The sequence below is a fragment of the Dioscorea cayenensis genome, chromosome 18 (assembly GCF_009730915.1).
Source record: "Dioscorea cayenensis subsp. rotundata cultivar TDr96_F1 chromosome 18, TDr96_F1_v2_PseudoChromosome.rev07_lg8_w22 25.fasta, whole genome shotgun sequence".
In the NCBI taxonomy this organism is placed as follows: Eukaryota; Viridiplantae; Streptophyta; class Magnoliopsida; order Dioscoreales; family Dioscoreaceae; genus Dioscorea; species Dioscorea cayenensis.
In genome coordinates, this window is record NC_052488.1 from 10,624,765 (window position 1) to 10,646,281 (window position 21,517).

The 21,517-nt window shown below is 37.6% G+C and overlaps 1 non-coding gene across 1 annotated transcript; it reads left to right on the forward strand.

Moving 5' to 3' along the window:
- The first annotated feature begins 17,505 nt into the window (after positions 1-17,505).
- LOC120283120 lies at positions 17,506-17,612 on the forward strand. The gene has a single exon (XR_005543121.1). It is a non-coding gene; the product is annotated as a small nucleolar RNA R71 (small nucleolar RNA).
- The last annotated feature ends 3,905 nt before the right edge of the window (positions 17,613-21,517 follow it).

The window sequence follows — 21,517 nt, forward strand, 5'->3', positions numbered from 1 at the left end:
TGCATGAAACATTTGTAGTAGCTGCTCATCTAATAATGCAATCTATATAACTAATGTTTCTGAATATGCATGCATGAAAACTTTTACAAAGCAGTAATTTGTGTCACATTATTATGACCTTTCAATTTAATCAGAATCATCAAAGCTCTTAATTATTTTTCAAATTTGCACGTTCTGCTATCAATTTGCTCACACATGATGGTTATGAAACCAGATGATCCCCTAGTTCCTAAGATGAATACACACACATATATGTGTGTGCATATATATTCTGAGAAATATATAGGGTGCATAATTTTCGAGATGGTCTTTCGCAATGTTAAGTCTATTTTGTTCTTTTCTTTTCTTTTATTTGTTTGGTAACACAACATGATCATTTTAGGTGTTTCTTTGCTTGTTTTTGTGGTTTAGTCTGGTATATATTTGGGATATAATCAGGTCTCTATTGTGAAATATATGGTGCAATTTTTTTTTGTTATTTTGGTATACTATTTTTTATTTTTCTTTCTGTATTTGTTTCATGCAGGTGATGTTCTAATGAGCTTGTTCATGAATGAGCTATATGGTTTCCAATTAGATAGTCATCATTGGTATGATCTATTTTCTCCATCTTGGATTGGGTGTTGTTTCTTTTTTTTTTAGATGGCCAGTTTGTTTGAAGTTGATTCAATGCAATATTTCTATGTTATGGTTTTCTTGTGAGGTAGTATTATTTACCTTGCCCATGCCATAACGTAGTTGTTTTAACAGTGTTCCTTTTTGTAAGAATTGTATATACCCATAGGTGGCAAACAAGAATTTGCATTTAACATTATCTGATTAGCATCTGAATTGAAAATTATTTTCTTCCTCAATCTCACAAGCTCCTGGTTCATATGGTAGCCTTTTGATGAAGTATGTCTTAATCTATGAAGTTCATGTTTAATTTAAGACTTTGAGTGGCCATATATTTGAGGAACTAGAAAGTTATGATCTATTTTAGTTTGATTGCACAAGATTTGTTGATGGCAAAATGAGAAAATTCATCTATATTTTCTTGCATTCTTCAATTTCAGCGTAAACATCAAACATGAGCTACAGTTGATTTCTGCAGTATTTATTAGTCATACCTGCAATCCATTATCCCCAATGAAACTAGGATCCAGTGCCTTTAGTTTTTTTTGGGTTTTTTTATATAATTAATGCCAGTTTTACAACTCACTGGAATAGTATGTAGTGAAATTTAGATAATGATGTCTGTGGTTTGCATCTGAATTTCTTATGAACGACATTCAAAGTTTAATTGTTAAAATTAGTGGTTTTTAGTTTGTATTGTTTTACATGTTGTGAATAGCATGTATACTTGACAACACCATTACATTTCTGAGTGGGTGTCATAAAAAAATTGATGCTCTAATCATTACTTTTTCTTGTGTATTTGTGCGTGTCAGTGTGTGCACATGTTTCCTTGTGTTTTGATGATTGTACTCTAAAAAAAATGCAATCCTTTAAAATAAGGAACACAATATGACACTATTGATAGTATGTTAAATAGTGACCTCAATTGTGCCTTTCTCAGTCAAGATTTTTTAATGAGAACAATTTGTTAATTAAATTGGTCCTCCTAAGCTACGTTTGTTATTTGGCATCACAATTTTTCTAATGCAATATATCCAATCTTTTATATATATATATAAAAGATTGGATTTTTTTTATATGTTTTTGCAGATTTTGGAGAATTCATGAATAAAAATCGAGAGGGTTGAAGATGAAAAGGATTATAAGAAGTTTTTTTTACTGTGTAATTAATCCAAATATTTTGAAATGAAAGTACATAAATAGTGTAAAATTCTTTAATTACATTTTGTTATTAATCAAAATTCATTGCATTTTTGTTGAAATTAAATTTAGGATATTTTTAAATATATTTAAATATTTATGTTTTTGATTTACATGTCAAAACAAATTTATTTATTATTAGTAAAAAATAAACTAAAATTAATGACCACATTTAGAAGTGGTTATAACCGCCTCCAAATATGAACATGTAAAAATTATTAGCTATATTGAAGAGTGAAAATTTAATAGCTATAGAGGCGGTTATAACCACCTCTAAAACTATTAAAGTTAATAAAAATTTAGTAGCTATAGAGGCGGTTATAACCGTCTCTAGCACTTATAATTTTTAGAGGTGGTTGAGGAGTAATGACAACATAGTAGCTATGGAAGTGGTTATAACCACCTCTAAAACTATTGATGGTAATATAAACTTAGTACTTATAGAGGCGGTTATAACTGCCTCTAAAACTATTAAGGGTAATGAAAACTTAGTAGTTATAGAGGCGGTTATAACCCCCTCTACTCTTATTATTAAAAACCGCTTCCATAGATTAAACTTACCCCAACGGTTGGTACAAACCGGCTCTAAAGTGTAGAGCCGGCTTGATACAAGGCAGTTTAGAGACGGTAAAAAAACCAACGCTATACCTATAGAGGCGGTTATAACCGGCTCTATAGGTCTTGAAAACCGCCTCAAAAGTACTTTTTTGGTGTAGTGATAGTAATTAACTAAAAAATGTCAGCATATCGAAAGAGAATTAGATACTCAATTTAATATTTTAATGAAAATGATAAGAAATCATAAATAACATATATTGTCTATAGACGGGAAACATGTATTTCTGAAATAAGGTGATAGAATTTTTTATTCCCAATGCCCACAAGAATGCTTATTTCTTGTATTGAAAAAATTGGATCAGGGGGTGGGTTAAAAATTGGACCAATCAATTCTACGTAATTAACGGAAAACAATGACATTCAAAGAGAATTAAGTGCGTTAAAGTTTTAAATAGAACAAGAGATTATATGCATTAACATATCATATATTACAGACAGTCATAGTGGTAATAGGCAGGAAACATGTACTTCTGAAATGAGGTAATAGAATTATTGGATACTATAAACCCCAAGAAAATTCTCATTTCTTGTATTGAAGAAATTGTACCAAGCTATTTCAAATTGAAAAACATCAGCATGTCAAAAATTAAATACATTCAAATTTTATGAGATGGAAAAGAGATAATATGAAATAACATATCATATAGTAAAGTCAACCTTAATAACTATATGAAGGAAACATGTATTTCTGAAATAAAGCAATAAAACTTATTGAATCCAAAAGAAAAATGCTCATTCATTGTTTATGTATTAAATTTCATACAAGTGATGGCAAATTGAACTGAAGTTACTATTTCTCTGGCACAATGAAAAATGGTGACAACCTATAATGGTGACAACCTATTAAGCTAATGAATGAAATCCAAATTGATCAAATGGATATCGAGATCAACGATTCCTAGTTAATACGAGTTTTGAATTTTTTTTTAAAAAAAAGAAAAAGACAAATCAGCCCTTATTTAATTAATCTTTAAATTTGTTATGAAAAAAATTTAAAGATTAATTAAAAGATAATGCTTTTTTTAAAGTTTTAATATCAAATTAATTTGTTATCTTAAAATCTTGTTATGGGAAAAATATTTTTAATTAAAAAACTAATCTTTAACATAATTTAATCTTTCTGTTATTATTTTATTAATATTTAAATCTGAATTAATTTTGAAATAACAATTTTTTTTAAATATATATTGGTTTGCTTAGTACTTGAAAATATCTTCAAAGCTTAAAAAAATCTCAAAGAAAATGTCATCCAAACTATTTTTTGTTTCATGCATGATTTAGAATTTTTATATATAATCATATATATATATATATATTATTTTGAAATGTTGAATTGAATCATACAATTCAATTAATGGATTCACAAATTTTGAATTTTGATTCATCATTCTAATCCCAATGTAACTAACTTTCTCTTAAAAATGAAAAGTAGAAAATATAGAAGTGGCAGAATCTCTTACCTTCTCCTTGAGGTAATCAGATAAAGTATCCTTGTATATGTCGTAAAGAATCTCAACATTTTTATGAGGGAGCTTCTTGTTACACAAGCTGCAGACAATCTTGGCCTTACACATATAGCAGCACAAATCACTTACTAAGGCACAAAAAATTAAAGAACAAAATCAACAAAAGAGAAGATGAGAGAACATTATACATCCAATAAGTTGCAAATTCATCAGAAAAGTATGGGGTTCAGCCAGCATCAACTCAAGCAATCAATTCACAGCTAAAAACCTTCAAGTTGGTCCATCCATCCTCCATATCTACTTGCTTAACACTCATTTCTGTGTATCAAAACAAAGAGAAACAAGAAATATTCTTAGTACCATCATCATCATAACAAAAAAACCATAATAAAAAAATAAATAAACAAAGCCATAACGAAATCGAGAAAACCATAGAGAACTGGAAATTGACAGAGTGGATGAAATAAAATCACCAAAACAAACAATCAAATCAAGAGACCAGATCCAAACAAAGAATTCAAATAAATGCATCAAAAACTAAAAAAGAAAAAATCAATTAAGGAAAGCATTAAATAGCAACACAATAAAAAAGAATTAGTGTTTAGTTAACAAAATAAAAAAAATTACTGATATCGGCCAGTCGGTAACTAGACCGCCGGTAGACCGGTGGGCGATCATCTGAGGCGGGCTAGATTACTAGTGGACCATCGACCGATGGTTGGACCACTGGTGGCCGGGCATCAGATGCTAACCGAACCACCAATGGATCGCCGGCGTGTCAGCGGAGGCCGGTGGACCCATAACATGTCGTTGGAGGCCGGTTGGACTGGCGACCGGTCGCCGGAGGCCGGTAAATTGGTGGTCAGACCGATGGTGGACTGGTGATCGGTCGCCGGTGGCCTGCTGGACTAGTGGCCGGTTACCGGAGGCCGGCCGGACCGATGGCCACTTGCTGGAGGCCGACCGGTGGCAGGTGAGTTGTGGCTGGATAAAAAAAGAGAGAGACTTTTTATAATGAAAATATATTCCACTAAGGCTATGTTTGATTGCCCTTTTTTTCCTGGAAAAATTTTCTACGGGTCATTTTCCAGCTAAGTAGGCTATTTGTTTGGAAAAACTTTTTCGTGGAAAATTTTTTCACAAACTATATCACGTGACTTTATTTTCCTTCAAATCAGTGGAAAATGTTTCCTAACTCTACCATGGGAAAAGTTTTCCAGGAAAAACGTAAGAGGCTATGTTAAAAAATAACGTGCGATTGAAATATTTAAAATAACTTTTTTTTTTAAATTTAAAATAAAAGTTTTCCTTTTCTTATAATGTTTTTTAAAAAGTAAATTATATGACTTGATAATATTTTAAATAAATTTATCCAGATTAGTGAACAGATACCGCGGCGTTTTGATGGTACAATTCAATTCTACGTAGCGCTATTTATAATTTTAAAATAACTTTTCCTTTAAAAATTTAAAAGAAAAGTTTTCTTTTTCTTTTAATTTTTTTTAAAAACAATAAATTATATAACTTGAAAATATTTTAAATAAATTTATCCATATCAGTGAATAGATCCCGTGACGTTTTGATGGTAAGATTCAATTCCACGTAGTACTGTTTATAATTTTATTAATTAAAAAAAATCATGGAAAATGTGACTTTTCCAGGGAAAATTGATCGAATTAAATAACAAATGAGGTTTTTCCATGAAAAATGTTTTATTTTCTGTGGTAAATAAGAGCAATCAAACAACAAAATCTGAATTTTCTATAGATAAGTTTTGATTTTCTAGCTAAAAAATAATGCCAATCAAACGACTATTTTTCATTTCCCATGTAAGATTTTTCCATGGAAAACTATTATATGGAAAAAAAATTCTCCAGCCATTTTTCATGTTGCCAATCAAACACGGCTTAATTTTCATGTTGCCAATCAAACAAGGCTTAAGAGTGGAATATTTTTTTATCCAATAATTCCTATATTTTGTTATAATTTATACTCTAAAATAAGCACCCAAAACAACTAATATGGCATAATTCTTAAAAAATATTTAATTATGGCATATTGTATGGATTATGCCATGATTTTGGCCTATCCAAACCGGCCCATAACTTGCACTTTCTACATAATAAAATAATGTCATATTTTTTATTTTGCAGCCAAACATACCCTAAAAAATAATCAACCAAAAAACAATATCAAATGCAAGAAATTAGACGATCAACTTAAAATATAGCATGGTAACCTTGAAATAACAATCACATCTGCCATTCTCATCAAAATACCCAAAGCCAATTCAAGAAAAACGTAATAACAAGCCAAAAAAAACCAACAATTAATAATAAAAAAAGGTGAAATGATCTTCACATTGACCTGATTTGCTAGGAGAGAAACAAGAAGAGGTGAAGAGAGATCAAACCGTACCGCTCATTGGTTCTCGCAAGCTCGATGATGGAACAATGGAGATCCTTTAATCGAGATGGAACACCTATAAAGTTTGAGAGGATTTTTAAGATGAAAAGGTCCATATATAAAATGTATGTCTTATTAGTCAGGGCTCTTTAGTATTAAGTCACTTATATGAAAAGTCATGTAAGAAGTTATTTATATCTTTTTGTCAAGAAACAACACTAAGGATAGTTAAAATTCTAAAATACACCTTGAAATAGTATTACAATTCGTAATATTATTAAGTATCATGTTGGTTTATTTGATTAGTTATATATCTCTAATTAAACATCACTTCCTTCCTATGAAAAGGTATTCCCTACTAATATTCTAGCAAAATGGATGAATGAAACTAATACACTTCAGAAATTTACTTGCTTTCTTTTGTGAGCACACAAAAGATAGAAGCAAACTATTACTTTGTAAAAACCATTATTATTTTTCTTTTGCTTGAGTTTTAGAAATTCAAACTATACTCAAAGGATCTTCAATCTTCATTGTATTCTGAAGGAGATTTGTCATTCAATAAAATCCCAGATTAGTGGGGTATCGTATCCACAGGGAGTAGGGAATAAAAACACTTAAAATGTTTCTTAATTAAGTGAAAGATGAATAGTGATATGTGTAACAAGATGTGAAATAACATAGTAAAAGAACAAGAAAGAGTGCACAAGTAAAGGAGAAAGTAAGGCAATCTATATAAATGGGGTACTCGGATATTGTTCCACCTAGGACAATCGTTTCAAGTGCAAGAACCCTCTATTATACTTTCTAATTGATGCAATAATGAGTCGTGGAGATTCTTAAATACATGGTCCCAAATCTAAGGTCAACCATGCCTAACTCTATATATGTCCCAGAGAAGAGATTGAATAACCTCTCAACCTCACACTCGTATAGAATTGCAATGAGTTCTAGGGATTCCAAGTGATAAACCGTCTTCCTATATGTAGACCTGACCCTTTGGTCGAGGTGGAAGGTCCCTATCCATAATTAAGCCCAAGGTGCTAAAATCACTTCAACGCTTCACTCCGTTGCACCCGCAACTAAGCCCCAATGGAAGGTCATCCTTTAGCCCATTCATTCTACTATGACCGCAAAGAACTTGAGGAAATAGAGGTAGAATAAATCACACCAGAGGGGAAAGGGGACGCTCCGCTACCTCTCGACTCACCCTCTCAACCTTCTCCAATCTAGCTTTGTCTAACTCTCGTGGTGTGTTACTCACTCACGAGGGTTACCAACAAGAACTCTCAACCCTAGTGTCACTCTAAGGGAGTATTCATACAATCAAGTATTTAAGATTGGAACTCAAATAAAACATCAATTAATTGAAAGCATAATAAAGAGGTTTAATGAAACGAATACATCCTGGGGTTCACAAATACCCAAGTACCCACTAGGGGGTTTAACTCTCCATGGAGCTAATTACAATCAATGAAATCAAATGTAAAAGCAAAGAATCCATTGAAAACCCCCTTGATAGTCATGGCGATGGTCTTGTGGAGAGTCCTCTACTCGTCTAAGGGTCCCTTTATATGGCCTAGGATACACCTCGTCGAATCGGTGCCGACGAAAGCTCTCCCACTAACCTTCTTTCAAACAGAGCGCGATGTCAGAGCCGTAGAACCTCTCCAAATCCCTAGCCAATACCTCTTAAAACCCTAGCTGAAGCCCTCTCTCAAGTTGTGGAAAAGATGGAGAAAAAATGCTAAAATCGGGGCTGATATATGCTTTTAAAGGGCTGGAATCGGGAATCCACACACCCATGTGGGCGCCCCTGTGGATTTTTCACAAGGGCACGTGGAATTAATGCACGCCTGTGTGGATTCTCTGTTTTCATTCTTCTTCACCCGGCTATGAATAGTAACTGCTACAGTGTTGAATTAACGCACGCGCCGTGTGAATTCTCTGTTTGCTTAGGTGTGGGGATGTTTGATAAATGTCTAAAAGTACATATTTTGCATGCATTTGTTTTGTATTATTCTTTATATTTATTTGTTGAATCGATGCCCTTTTGGTTTAAATTGTGTTATTTTTGTATTTCATGCCTAATAGAAGCCCTAGGGGACTCGACGACGTGACTGGGAACGAATTCGGCATCAAAACGGCTTTTCCGAGCCCGAAATTACTGCAGCACAGTACTATACCGGTTCACTGTAGCAATTACTGTAGTTCATCACTGGCTTCTTGGCAGAAAGCTGGAAATCCTGAGGGGTTGGCATACGGCCGGTATACTGACCCATTTACCCATCGGGATCTGAGTGTTTAAAGGCTAAAAGGGAGGATCTTCTTGAAAGAAGAGGCTAGGGTTTGAAAACCACTTCCACACCACCTTGAACCCGGGCTTTTAGAGGGCAAAAATAGATGAAATCTGAGCATTCCTCGGTAGGGAGAGCAACATTTAGGAGGATCCACTTCAAGGACTTCATTGCTTGGAGGTTGAAGACAACGGGAAGCCACTACTTTGAGTGGCGTCCTCGGAAGGCTTTCTCCGGGAATTCAAGCGTCATTCGGTCTTCACCCTTTGAGGGAGTGTTCCTCATGTTCCTTTTAGTTGTTTGTATGGATTGTTTGGTTGCTTGTTGAACATGAACAACTAAACCCCAAGGTCACAGGATGTTGGTGAACCTTGGAGGTGAACTTGTGATGTTTTGGATTATTTGAGTAATTTATGCAAGATTTGATTGTTCTGATTCTTGTTTGGTGTTCTTGATTGTTTTGGTACATTTGATTGAGTGATGTATCAAATTATTGGTAGCACTTTGTAGCATGACCATTGCCTTAGTGCTAGACCCCACCAAACTGAAGGGATTATTGTATAAATACGTCGTGACCAACGGGTATTTGTACCCCTCCATTCCTAGGGTTGAAAACTACTAGTGTTTCTACCCTAACTTGTGAAAACCATCATTCTCCTTGCAACCATGTGGGAAGTTGGGTGGAAGGAATTCCTTATTCAACACTTGCATCAGGTTAGGGGTCAATTGCCGTGACCATCGAGTTGACCTAAGTTTTGGTTTTCTCGGTCCAACTAGCCAAATGCTTAACTTTTCGAATATCCTACTCACTCTAGTAATCCCTGTGTTTTCCAACTTTGAGTATTTCTCGTGTTTTGATTTTGTCATACTTCTTAAGATTTTCTCTTGCTTTTCATTTCCGCTTTCTCCTCCTTTCTTTTCTCTTGAATTGGAATCGGTGAGCTAAACAACAGGTAAGAAGTGAGTAAAGTAGCTCCTTAGGCCCCTTGGGAATACGACCCACTAGTGCGTGCGTGAGTGGTTTATTACTTGATGACCCCGTGCGCTTGCGCGTTATGCACTTCTATCACGAAAAGTGTTCGACACGGTTAGAAAAATTGGTTGGGAAGCTTTGAACACATTGGGATTAGATGGCATAGTGGTGGAGCTCATTTCACATGATAGTTGGGATAAATTAGTTTCGATTGAACAACTCACATTCAAGGAACTCAGCTTGGAGGTCCTTAGCTCCATCGAGATGGTCAAGGAATACCCATTCACTCACCAGTCTAATCAAATCACTTTATGACCTTTTGGAAAGGAACGTCGTGTTTCTGAGGATGATATTGGTGTGCATTTGGGGTTATATACGGAAGCTTACCTAAGATCATCCACGTTCAAGCAATCCGTTGATGAAGTCCCACAGTTGAAGGTGAATGAATCATATTGGAATACCATCTCAGCTAACCTTCGAACACGAAAAGCCTCCCAACTCACCAATCTGCTCGCCAATATATTCATGCTCTTCTGACTAGGAGTATTGGGGGCAGAAGTGACTCTACTGGGGCAGTGACGCGCCATGATCTGATTATGTTGTACAACATCCTTGAGAGTCAACCTATCTATATAGGATATTTAGTGGCAGAGACTCTTTCCCATCAGGGAAAGTTCGTTCATTTGGGAGCCATCTTTGCTGGACCTTACATCACTCGACTCATTCTTGGCATGGGACTGATTGAGCACACTAGAGGCATGACAGTGGTGGGATCTATTATTCCCTTAGGGATACAGACCCTCATATCCATTGCGATTGTTGAGAAGCGGGGAAGTATTTATCGCCTTTCCCAGTGGCAAGGATCACATTCACGGGATCCCGGCACTTCACATGACACTAAGACTAAGTCAGAGTCTAACGTGGATGCTAGAGAGAGTTCACCATCTTTGGCAGCCAGGTTTGAGTTATTTCGCACTGAGGTCCAGCAGCAGATCCAGAGCCTTGAGTGAGGACAGAGGGAGATCATCACGGCACATCAGTGGATTGAGCGCGACTTAGCCGAGCTCCTGACCATTGTTCGCTGCTCATCCTCATTGACCTCTTTTGCCACTACTTGTGATGCGTCCTCACTTCCTCCGACCTCTTAGACCTGTGACATACCTTTGTTTATTTTTTATCTGTATTTCTGCTTTGTTTGTTTGGTGTTGTTCAAACTTATACTTTTGAGCTAGCTAGGGTCTCTCTCCTATTAAGCTCTTCTTTTATTTCTGTCGGAGCTCTCTTTCCTATGTTTTATTTCCATTTCCTCTTTAAAAATTATTGAATTATGATAGGCTCCTTGTTCTTCTTAGGGTTATTGATTTTGGGGAGCTTGCACTTCTCGCCGTCATTGTGTGGTTTACCCCTGATCCATTTGGAACAACTAGGAATCATACCAAGGAATCAGGGAAGTTTCTTCACTCCAATTCATTGTTTATTGTTTTTCATTCCCCACTTTTCTCTGCTGACTTAGATACATTGAGGACAATGTGCGACTTTAGGTGTGGGGATGGTTTTCTTTTTACTTGGAGTGTTTTGTATTTGTGCATGCTTGCTGCCTATGATGGTTATGATTGTTCAGTTAAGGACTTCCTAGCTTGGTAGAATGATAGTTGTGAGCTGTACATTGCATGTGCTTGAATGTAGCTCTGTTTCATCATTAGTGCACCAGCATACATGTTCATGATTACTTTCACCTTGTACGCTCCAACCAACCCATCATAATGACTTTGGCATTTGTTTGTTAAATTCTTTCTTCAATGCACTTTTAAAAGCTTTTGAGTTCCTTCACTGTTTTCCCCAACCTTAAGTGAAGTTTGTAGTAGGTAGTTTATCAGGGATCATGAGATGAAAAAAAAGGTCTGTGGTCAGTATTGCTCTGCTTTATAAGCATGAATGCGTCTATGTAGACTGTAATTGAGTAAGAGGATAACTCTTGTGCCTAGCCAGCACGTGCATTCATCTAAAAGATTTTTTTTTGTGTGTGCAGTCTATCTTAGGAGGACCCAATAAAAAAAGGAGAAATTGTGTATATATGTGTGGTAAAGAAATAAAGTATCTCTTGTGATCGCCTGGAACCTGTTTTTAACTGAATAAAAGAGGTCTTTAGCACTTTAATGCCATCTTCATTATGTGTGAGGTGAAAGGTCATCCTGGGGTAATCTCGGGTGTGAAGGTCAAGGTGAGAGTTAGAACACACACACATAGGGCACTGTGGATGAAGCAGAGCTAATATCACTTCAGTATTCATTGAACAACCCACTCCTTGATTTCTGTCCATTTGTGCTTGTGGAGTCCTTTACTTTTGAGCTTGAGGTCGCACGTTTAGCCATTTATCTTCTTTCCCTTTGTTCTTCATGTTCGTTTGCTTGGGGACAAGCAAACGCTTAGGTGTGGGGATATTTGATAAACGTCTAAAAGTATGTATTTTGCATGTATTTGTTTTGTATTATTCTTTACATTTATTTATTGAATCGATGCCTTTTTGGTTTAAATTGTGTTATTTTTGTATTTCAGACCTAATAGAAGCCCTGGGGGACTCGACGACGCGATTGGGAATGAATTCGGCATCAAAATAGCGTTTCTGAGCCTGGGAATACTGTAGCACAGTACTATATCGGTTCACTGTAGCAGTCACTGTAGCTCATCATGAACTTCTCACCAGAAAACTGGAAATCCCGAGGGGTCGGCATATGGCCGGTATACTGACCCGTTTACCCATCGGGATCTGGGTGTTTAAAGGCTAAAAGAGAGGATCTTCTTGAAAGAGGAGGCTAGGGTTTGAAAACCATTTCCACACCACCTTGAACCTGGGCTTTTGGACGGCAAAGAGAGAGGAAATCCGAGCATTCTTCAGCGGGGAGAGCAACATTTAGTAGGATCCACTTCAAGGACTTCATTGCTTGGAGGTTGAAGACAACAGGAAGCCAACCCTTCGAGTGGTGTCCCCGGAAGGCTTTCTCCGGGGATTCAAGCGTCATTCGGTCTTCACCTTTTGAGGGAGTGTTCCTCATGTTCCTTTTAGTTGTTTGTATGGATTGTTTGGTTGCTTTGTTGAACATGAACAACTAAACCCCAAGGTTACCGGATGTAGGTGAACCTTGGGGGTGAACTTGTGATGTTTTGGATTATTTGAATAATTTATGCATGATTTGATTGTTGTGATTCTTGTTTGGTGTTCTTGATTGTTTTGGTACATTTAATTGAGTGATGTATCAAATTCTTGGTAGCACTTTGTAGCATGACCGTTGCCTTAGTGCTAGACTCCACCAAACTTGGAAGGGATTATTGTATAAATACGCCGTGACCAACGGGTATTTGTACCCCTCCATTCTTTGAGTTGAAAACTACTAGTGTTTCTACCCTAACTTGTGAAAACCATCATTCTCCTTGCACCCATGTTGGAAATTTGGTGGAAGGAATTCCTTATTCAACACTTGGATCGGGTCAGGGATCAATTGCCATAACCATCAGGTTGACCTAAGTTTTGGTTTTCGCGGTCCAACTAGCCACATGCTTAACTTTTCGAATATCCTACTCACTTTAGTAACCCCTTTGGGGACCCATAGCCGTGACCGTTTTCCAACCTTGGGCATTTCCCGTGTTTTGATTTTGTTATACTTCTTAAGATTTTCTCTTGCTTTTCATTTTCGTTTTCTCCTCCTTTCTTTTCTCTTGAATTGGAATCGGTGAGCTAAACAACAAGTAAGAAGTGAGTAAAGTAGCTCCTCGGGCCCCTTGGGAATATAACCCACTCATGCGTGCCCGAGTGGCTTATTACTTGATGACCCCGTGCGCTTGCGGGTGTTCGTACTCTGTGTTGATCATAGTAGCTTCACACATCCTCTAAATTAGCCCTTTCCAAAGCGGCCGCTAAGGTGGCTTTCACACTTTCGAAGTGATAGCTCTTTCTACCAGAGTGGTAGCTTTCACTCATCCTATGAGATAGATCTTTCTCTCATTAGGGCATAACTAGTATCCGACTTATGAGAGTAGCTTCATACTTCATAGGTGGTAGCTCTTTCCACCCAAGAAGCACAAATAAACAATAAAACTATTTTGTTCTTTCTTTTCATTTCACCATTTTTTTTCACAAATAACAAAAGAAACAACAATAAGTAGTACATTGAACATCGAACATGAGTTTCCAAAAGAGTTTAAAGAGTGAGTAGTGCAACAAGTGTCAATCGGGCAAAAATTCCTACAAATTCAAGCAAAAACTAGAGCATGAAGACATTCAATGTTAAAAATTCTCCTAAACTCAAGAATACAATCATTGCAACTAAGGTGAACCTCCATTGGCTATGTGAGCATGTATATCAATCAAAATTAATATAAAAGAGATGTGTGCACTATGAAACTCCCCTACCCACACTTAAGTTGTACATTGTCCCCAATGTACACATGCAAGCTCACTCATAATGTATATCAATCAAGAACAAATGTGAGAGAAGCAATCAAAACAATACTCCCCTGACTCCTAGTGTTGCATTTGATGGAGCTAAATCCTTGGGAGTGATGTTCCAACGGGTTGTGAAGCATAAACGGCTAAGTATCGAAGTACCATTGGCCGTGCCCATGACAAAGTATCAATTCCCATGATGATAAGACCATCTGCACGCATACAGAAGGGGGTTCAGTGAAGCTCAATAAAATAAAAACAACTTGAGTATATAAAAGATAAGGCAATGAATACAACTCGAGAACGCAAAATGAAAATAAACTCAAAAGGAATGTCTTTTCTGAGTATACAAGTCCGGAATAAAAAAGCAGAAGTAATAAGATGAAGAAAATTAAATCAAGTGTCGGTGCCGCGCTCTGGCTCCTCTGCTGTTGCGGGTGCTAGATCGAAGGTTGCTGGTGGAGGTTGTGATGGTGATGCCGGAGGGGCCTGAGGAGTCCTCGGCTGCAAGACAAATGATGAGGCGACGTCTCGCTCTAAAATCTACAGTAATATGTCGAAACGCACCATTAACTCTGTATACTGTATAGCCTACGCAGTCCGAATCTCAGCAATCTCTGGTAGGACCTCAGCGATCTATGTTTGTATCACCCCCACAGCACGCTCGAGCCTCTCAAAGCGATCATGGATTCGAGATGGTGCCTCGGTCTCCATCGGTGAGAGCCACAGGGCAGGCACACGCCCCTATGAGCTCTCGGGATAACACTCAATCTTTCTGAACGCAACCACATGAGTTTACGGAAAATACCTATGCCCGTGTACCCGACCGGTAGGGGGAGCCGCATCCCCCTGTGGCTTCTCTGTCCAAGCGAGAAAAGACTCTAAGTGTTCCGCACGCCTGTGCGGAAATTCCGCACGGGCGTGGACATTCACAGGACCAACTCACAGGGGCAAGCGCACGCCTTTGTACCTTCTCAGGATAGAGAGAACTCTTCTGCAAAGTTTTGCACGGGCGTGCGGAAATTACCTACGCTCGTGCATTTTTGACAAGTTCACCCATAGGAGCGAGTCCATGCCCTTGTGTGCACTCAGGATAAGTTGCCAAGACTCTGTAAGAAAATGCACGCCCGTGCAGAAATTACTTGCGGGCGTGCGAAAGTCACGAGGTCACTAACAGGAGTGAGTCCTTTCAATACAGATCCATAGGCATGTGGATATTCCACACGGTCATGCATTTTCCCCAGATGCCTTAAAAAACTCTGCAGGCTCTGCAGAATATTCCTAAACATGTTTACACACTCAGAGCCTGCCATATCATGCAAACTATACCAGCGAAAAACATGAGAGATAGCTCAAACGACCAAAACTTCACTCCATCCACATAATAAACACATGATGAAATTAAAACCCACAATAAAATCACAACAAAAGCATTTAAAAATCAAGACATCAACACTTAGCACTTTATTCATGCAAACACTAAACTACTAACTAAGAAAACATTAAACACTTGGGTTGCCTCCCAAGAAGCGCTTGTTTTATCACTAAGCTTGACGTACCATGTCTTACCTCATGGGGGTTCATAGATGAAGGTTGTCCTCTTAGCATAGCTTGAAAACATGATGAACAAAGTCTCTTGAAGGTTGAGGGGGAGTTATTGGGCTTGGGACCAACTAGCAATGGTGCATTGAGTTTGTTCAGTTCACACTCATCTCCAACAGCCTTTGAGCATTTCTGGTGGCGTCTCCTCACCCTCTTCATCTTCCAGAGCACCTTCTTCAGGATCCCCGTAGTAGATGGCACTCTTCAGCCGAACCAAGCATCATAACTTCTTCATTTTCCACCTCTTGGTCGAACAAACCCTCGTACAGGTCGGGATTAAACATTTGCTGCATATATTCATCAACAATCTCATCAGTAGTGTCTAGAAAATACAAAGTATCATCGAAATCAAGAGAATGCCGCATGGCTTCAGCAAGACAGTATGTGAGCTTGTCATATATAACTCTCAATGTTAGCTCCCCACCGTCCATGTTAATCAATGTCTTGGAAGTCCGCAAGAACGGTCTCCCAAGTATGAAAGATACATCCGCATCCTACTCAACGTCTAGCACCACAAAATCTATAGGAAAAATGTACTTATCCACCTTGACAAGCACATCTTCGATGATACCCCTCGGATGGCTCACCATTCGATCCGCCAATTGCAATGTCATTCGAGTGGGTCTAGGCTCGCCCAAGCCTAGCTTCCGAAAAAAGGTGTATAGCATGAGATTGATACTGGCCCCTGAGTCCGCCAATGCCATTTCTTCACCCAAATTGCCAATATTACGCAGAATAATGAAGCTTCCTGGGTCGTTCTTCTTGTTCAGCATGTTCTTTTGCAACACCGCCGTGCAAGAATCATCTAAGATCAATGATGCACTCTCATCCAACTTCCTCTTGTTAGTCAACAAGTCTTTTAAGAATTTTGCATAATTAGGCATTTGGGCCAATGCCTCAACAAAAGGAATATTGATGTGGAGTTCCTTGAACAAACTCAGGAACTTCTTGTACTGTTCATCCCCTTGATCATTCTTCAATTTAGAGGGATAAGGGATTCTTGGCTTGAAAGGTTGGTGTGCCACCTCCTTCTCTTTACTCCCTCCTCAACCTCTATAACCTTGAGGGCGTGTTCATTGGGCCTCTCACTCAGAAGCCTACCTTCAACCTCACGACCACTTCTCAAAGTGATCACCTTCACATGCTCTCTAGTATTGGTCTCAGTATTATTCGGCAAGCTTCCTTGTGGCCTTTCTGATCGAGACTTCGCAATCTGCCCCTCTTAATTTTCAAGATTACGCCAACAGGCGGTGTGGTTGCGAAATATAGCCTCAACTGATTGAAACCTTGTATCAGACGATTGCACAAACCTAGTCAAGGCCTTCTCCAAATCGGTCATTTGGGTCTCCAAACCTTAAACTCAGTTTTCCATGTTTAGGGCTTGTTGTTGGAAACTCGACGGAACCATGGCCTTTTGTGGACCTTGGTTGCTCCATGAAAAATTGGGATGATTCTTCCAACCCGGATTGTAGGTGTTGCTATATGGATCCCTTGGTTCCTCATTGCATTACCCACAAAATCGACATTCTCAACCGAAGATGCATCACCAATAAAGATCGGGCAATCGAAGGGAGCATGTCCTCCACACACCCGGTGCAAGTAGTCACGGCCACCACTCTATTCAAAGTTAGAAGATCTAACTTCTTACTCAATTATTTCACTTGAGCCACCAATGAAGTTACTGCATCTATCTCATGGAGCACGGCCACCCTTTTCTTCTTCCTAGCATTCCATTGGTAGCTATTTAACCCAATTTCTTCAATTAGTTGATGGGCCTCACCGGGGGTCTTGCTACCTAAGGTACCTCCTACTGCCACATCCAAGAGTTGCCTTGTACCCGGATTCAACCTGTTGTAAAAGGTCTAAACAATCATCCACTCTGGGAATCCGTGTTACGGGCACTTTCTCAGGAGCTCCTTGAACCTTTTCCACGTCTCAAATAGAAACTCCAATTCCGACCGAACAAAGGACGAGATCTCATTCCTAAGATTTGCAGATTTTTTGGCATGAAAATAACGGGCCAGAAAAGCTTCTACCATCTCCTCCCATGTGGTAATCGATGCTCTAGGTAATGATTGTAGCTACTGCTTCCCTCTCTCCTTTAAAGAAAATGGTAAGGCTCTCAACTTGATGGCATCATCTGTAACCCCGTTTATCTTAAGCATATCACACACCTCTAGAAAGATCTCTATATGACTATTTGGATTCTCATCTACCAAACCATTAAACTGTACTGATTGCTGCAACATGTGGATGAATACTAGCTTTAGCTCAAAGTTCTGAGCTGCAATCGGGGGACGCACAATACTCAATTGTGTCCCTAATACTGAAGGTCTGGCATAATCGGATAATGTCCACTGTTGCTCATTCTGTTCTACCATGATTTCATATTCTTCTACTTCCAAATCAGCTAGATTAGACAGTTCTTGTACAGGTTCTTTCAATTTTCTTCTAAGTGTATGTTCAAACTCGGGATCTCCTTCAATTAATTTTGAGGGGTTCTCTCAGGTCATAACCTGAAGCTGCACCAAAAAAATAAAGAAAAATAAATCAGAATAATGATAGAATAAGAAGATGTGAAATAGAATGAATGAATGAATAGCTAAGAAAACAAAGTGCAAATTATCTCTAAACGGCTACTCCCCAGCAATGACGAGAAAAACTTGACAACGCCCCTTGCGTATGTCCCGCAAGTGCACGGGTTTGTCGAACTAATAAAATCCCAGATGAGTGGGGTATCATATCCACATGGAGTAGGGAATAAAAACACATAAATTATTTCTTAACTAAGGGTCCGTTTGGATCACGGAATAGGAATGGTAATGGTAATGGGAATGAGAAAAGTAATGGTAATGGAAATGGATAAAGTAATGGTAATGGTAATGAAAAAGGTGTTTGGTTGAAAGGAATAAATATTGGGAATAGAAAAAGTGACATAGAAAATTGTATGTAAATTACTTTAATGCCCTTAACATAAGTAATGATAAATTAATATATAAAATAATTACATATAAATAAATATTTAGTCTCTGTAATTATTATAATTAAATATTTAGAATAAATAATTTTTTTATCATTAACCAATTAAATAATTTAATGGGTAAAAGTGTCATTTCAATTTAATTACCATAATTGAATACTTATATTAAATATTTTATTTAATTAAATCTATGTAGGGGCAAAAAAGTCATTTCAATTTAATTATTATAATGTATATGTATATTACACAATTCTTGTTAATTTTTATTTATTTTAATTATTATAATATTTAAATGATTCAATTTATGTTCAATATAATTTATTTTAATTATTATAATTAGTTATTTAAATTAATAAATATTACTTAATTAAATCTCAACGAGGGGCAAAATTGTCATTTCACTATCAATAATGTATTTAATTAAATATCTACAGGGTAAACATGTCATTTCACTTTAATTACCATAATGAAATATTAACTAGGGGTAAAAGTGTCAATTCACTGTCAACAGTATTTATTCCCCTCTATACCCCCGAATTTTGAAGGTAATGAAATGCCTTTACTATGCATAATGATAATACCAACAGTACCCATTCCCAAGTCAATAGTAATTTACCCAAACATGGTCATATATTACTATTTATAATCAATCCCATTCCAATAGTATTCTAACCCTCAATCCAAACGCCTCCTAAGTGAAAGATGAATAGTGATATGTCTAACAAGATGTGAAATAACAAAAGTAAAAGAACAAGAAAGAGAGCACAAGTAAAGGAGAAGATAAGGGAATTGATATAATTGGGATACCCAGATATTGTTCTGCCTAGGACAATCATTTCAAGTGCAAGAACCCTTTATTATACTTTCTAACTTATATAATAATGAGTTATGGAGATCCTGAAATATATGTTCCCAAATCTAAGGTCAACCATGCCAACTCTATAAATATCTCGGAGGAGAGATTGAATAACCTCTCAACCTCACACTCGTATAGAATCGCAATGAGTTCTAGGGATTCCAAATGATAAACCCTCTTCCTAGATGTATACTTATCCCTTTGGTCCAGGTGGAAGGTCCCAAGCCACAATTAAGCACTAGGTGCTAAAATCACTTCAACGCTTCACTCCATTGCACCCGCAACTAAGCCCCAGCGGAAGGTCATCTTTTAGCCCATTCACTCTACTATGACCGCAAAGAACTTGAGGAAATAGAGGTAGAATAAATCACACCAGAGGGGAAAGGGGACGCTCCGCTACCTCTCGACTCACCCTCTCAACCCTATCCAATCTAGCTTTGTCTAACTCCCGTGGTGTGTCACTCACTAACATGGGTTACCAACAAGAACTCTCAACCCCAGTGTCACTCTAAGGGAGTATTCATAAAATCAAGCATTCAAGATTGGAACTCAAATAAAACATCAATTAATTGAAAGCATAATAAACAGGTTCAATGAGACGAATACATCCTAGGGTTCACAAATACCCAAGTATCCACTAGGGGTTTAGCTCTCCATGGAGCTAATTACAATCAATGAAATCAAATGTAAAAGCAAAGAATCCATAGAAAACCCCCTCAATGGTCATGGCGATGGTCTTGTGGAGAGTCCTCTACTCGTCCAAGGATACCTTTGTCTGGCCTAGGATACATCTCGCCGGTTCGGTGCCGACAAAAGCTCTCCCACTAACCTTCTTCCAAACGGAGCATGATGTTGGAGCCATAGAACCTCTCCAAATCCCTAGCCAATAACTTTCAAAACCCTAGCCGAAGCCCTCTCTCAAGTTGGGAAAAGATGGAGAAAATAATTCTGAAATCGGAGCTGAAATCGGCTTTTAAAGGGTTGGAATCAGGAATCCACATGCCCATGTGGGCACCCCTGTGGATTTTTCACACGGGCGTGTGGAATTAATGCATGTCCGTATGGATTCTCGGTTTTCATCCTTCTTCGCCCGGCTATAAACAGAACCTGCTACATTGTTTGCTATAGTACAGGCCCAAAACACTCCTGAATCCATGCTTTCATAAAGGTAACGTAAACGGGCACACATTTAGCTTCTTCAATAACGGACATGTTGGTGGAGATCTTGCTATACATGCACAAGCCAGAATGCTTGAATGTGACTGCCCTTGTGCCCCTCCAAATTGTTGTGCTAACATGAATATGAGGAGGTTGGCACACATTCCAGCATTTCGAACCCGACTTATGTCTTCGCGTTTGAACCATCTTAGGATTTCTTCCAAATGGTGCATTTACGATCCACATTGGCTTCTTTCTCTAATATTCGGCCTCACACCCCTATTTGCATGAAATTAACATAAATAGACACATATTAGCGTTAAAACACGATAAAAGTAATCCTCATCATAAGGAAAGAACACTTCGTATTCTTATCGCACAAGCACTTATCACCCACCACCATTTAGCTACCAGAGCATTATTTATTAGATTTTTGTTCATTATGTTTTTACAAAAAATTAACTAGACCTCTTTTCTTATCCTGGAACTATTGCCTGCTAGCTGTCAACTATCCTCATCTTTTTTCATCCAGGCTTAGGACTAACATTGATACTATGTAATTAGATGAACTACACAAATGTAATTACAAGGTGCCAGTAAAAAATGCATGCAAAATGCATTTATATATGGGAATCAAAGATGTTAAACTCTTTTGTTAGATGTAGGAATTAAATAAATATCATAGTTAATATCCACAATAAAGTTTAATTCAAAGTAGCCTTAACATAACCACGCCCATCTTCAATATCAGGCCCAATCAACAACAAATTACATACAATACAACCAAGACTTTCTCAGAGCGACTTCTCTAATCTCTTCAAATATCTTTCATCCAAGCGGCTCTCACTCCACTGCTATACAGGTGGAGGTAGAACGTTCACCTCCAAGGCCCCAAACTTGGT